This window comes from Rhynchophorus ferrugineus, unplaced genomic scaffold (assembly GCF_030347505.1).
Source record: "Rhynchophorus ferrugineus isolate W39M unplaced genomic scaffold, kcgeb_rfMv2 rfM4, whole genome shotgun sequence".
In the NCBI taxonomy this organism is placed as follows: domain Eukaryota; kingdom Metazoa; phylum Arthropoda; class Insecta; order Coleoptera; family Curculionidae; genus Rhynchophorus; species Rhynchophorus ferrugineus.
Window position 1 is genome coordinate 10,540,532 of NW_027472583.1, and position 3,614 is coordinate 10,544,145.

The following is a 3,614-nucleotide window of genomic DNA, read 5'->3' on the forward strand; positions in this document are numbered from 1 at the left end:
AAGTTGAAGGCACATTTTCGACTGTTCCAAAACCTCCTGAGGAGAAACATTTTTTTTTATTACTCTTACGTTCCAAAATGTTCCTGTTCAGAGGGCAGTAAGTATTTTTTACGTTTATATTATATATACATGGCATATGGAAAATCACTTCATTAAATGATCTCCTGTATAAAATTTCTAAATATATATATATATATATATATATATATATATATATATATATATATATTAGGTCGGATGGTGTTTCTGATTAGCGAGTACATTGAAATGTACTAACACTTTAACAAACACAAACACGTTGAATTATACTTGTTATTGGTTCTAGAAGAATATCACGCTGTATCACTTTATTTGAAACATAGTACGGAGCATCGACAATGACACGCAACACTTTATTTTGGAACCGCTGTATGATGAATATATTAGATTTGATAGAGGTTATTTAAGATATTTAACATCCTCTGCTTGTGGGAGTGAAACAGTTATTGATATAAACTGATGGACATGTTCTTCTAAGGGGCATAAAAGTTATATGACTTGATTTTGTTTCGTTGGTTACGCTTCGTTCCATACGCTATGTTTTCAGCTACAGTTATATTTAATTTAGGTGTGTTTGTAGGTTAATTGATGCTATGGCTGGATCTTCGTGAAGACTACCGTGTCGTCTGTGTATATTGCTACAATAGTTATTTTTGAAATGCAAAGAATAAACCTAAAATCAAAAGAGGTTCACTCAGGTTTATACTTATTTTCTGCGGTAGAGTATACATTAACATACAATAACACATTTTCCATTTGAGCAAATAATATTAAACTTAATTGCTACAAAAATAACATTATAACAACAAATTTTCTTACAATTATATACAAAAATAGAGAAAAGCAAATATAAACTGACACAAAGACGTCACAAAATTTGAAATAAAAAAAAATCTGTAATATTTTTATCCCCGGCCCTCTAGTAATTAGGACGATAAAAATATGAAACGAGTGGGCCTGTTTGAGTTCCCATTCTATATTTATATATATCTGATAGTATCAACGAATTTCATAGTCACGAACCAAAATATTCATAAATTCAATCAAGAACCAAATAGATCGAATTTTCAGGAACGATTTCCTTAAATCAACAACCACCCACTTTATTTCGTAAAATTAAAATAGTTTTAACGCAAATTATCCCTATCATTTCATAACATTCCTTTTAATTGACTGGCACAGCAGCGTCGCCCTTCGACGTCAATGCTAATTAGCGAGGGCTGTTATGAAATTCTCGTTCAACAACGCGTTCATGATGTCACATTAAGTTGGAACTAATTGATGAGGAATTTATATCAAGTTCTAATTATATCACGGACACTTTTAATTTACATTTGGTCGTTTTCAGTTTTCGCCGCACTGATGGCGACGTATTAAATGTGAGGTAATATTAATACTGAAAAATATGGTTCAAACGCAACTGGTATGTTAATAATTGCAATAATTATCAGCTGAACTGTGAATGGTGGCAGTTCTTTTAATGGCAAATTCATTCAATATTGCTCCTATATTAATGATTCATTATCATAATATAATTTTAAACGATGTTTTATTAGGATATTACTGTGATCAAGGAATAGTAATATTTTTAAAAATAAAGCACGATTAAACAACACACGCATTTATTTGGTATAATTCAAAATTATCCTTCTTGGATATAATATATAGTCAATTCAAACAGTGATACGAGTGTCAATATATGTCTGTCTAAAGTTTGTAAATTCGTTTTACAGTCATACAATATTATCCTTGTCATTTTATTATATTTAAAATGAGATAGAATGCTGTTAGAGAAGTTCCAACATGTAACGGAATGAACCTGCAAAAGTTGTCCGTTTGCCAAACTTCTGAAAATTCTTCAAAATATTATAATTACGGGTTATAAACCGACAAGCGTTGTTTTAATAAATTTGAAATCGCAGCGGTTTTTATTGAAAATATTTCTTTGCGCCTTGCAGCTGCACATTATATTAGTACGGACAGGGTCACTAAAATATTTCAAAAAATAAAAAACAATATAACCTTAAATTCGCCAAAAAGAAACCGTGTTTATGCGAAACAGGTGACGAATCAAGATCAATCTCGGTGTTCGGAGATCAAATATACGAAATGTATAAAACAGTAAGTAGTTTTTCCGATCGAAACATAATTTAATACAATTATTTCAGAGAAAATTGTTAGTCTGGAAAGTATCCACAAATATCCAAAAGATATACAGCTATATATATATATATATATATATATATATATATATATATATATATATATATATATATATATATATATATATATATATATATAGCTGTATATCTTTTGGATATTTGTGGATATATATACATATATACATATATACATATATATATATATATATATATATATATATATATATATATACACATATATACATATATATATATATATATATATATATATATATATATATATATATACACATATATACATATATATATATATATATATATATATATATATATATATATATATATATATATACATATATACATATATATATATATATATATATATATATATATATATATATATATATATATGCACTGCTGGAGAAAATCCTAACAAGTTCATAAACAAAGGTTGCAATTAAGGAATGGCTTAAAGTACATAAAATAAGCTTAATTAATAAGCAGCATAAGTATGTATATATATATATATATAAGTATGTATATATATATATATATATATATATATATATATATATATATATATATATATATATATATATATATATATATATACATATATACATATATATATATATATATATATATATATATATATATATACACATATATACATATATATATATATATATATATATATATATATATATATACACATATATACATATATATATATATATATATATATATATATATATATATATATATATATATATATATATATATATATATATATACATATATACATATATATATATATATATATATATATATATATATATATATATATATATATATATATATATGCACTGCTGGAGAAAATCCTAACAAGTTCATAAACAAAGGTTGCAATTAAGGAATGGCTTAAAGTACATAAAATAAGCTTAATTAATAAGCAGCATAAGTAATAATTAAGCCTGAGACAAGATATATAGTAGATAAGATTACTGAATGTTATGGCCACAGAGTATTACTCTTCCTCCATATCACTGCCTTTTTAATCCAATTGAGTTGATATGGGTTATTGTGAAATAACTTTTCGTATTGTCAAAACAATGGTTAAAAGATTACTCGGTGTGTTGATTAAGAACATTGTAGTGGAAAAATCTGTAAAAAGTAAACAATGACTTGAGTTATTTTTTAACTAAAAAAAGTCAGAAAACTTACCGTAGAAAGCGTCAAAAAGCTTAAGATAAAGGAACTTTGGAAATGTATCTGACCTGACGATACTATAATACTAATACTACACTAATAATACTGATACTATAATTTAAATATATTATAACTATTAAGTGTTTGCATTTGTGTGAAAAATTATAAATTATTTTTAACAACTTTTTCTCGTATTTTGTAACA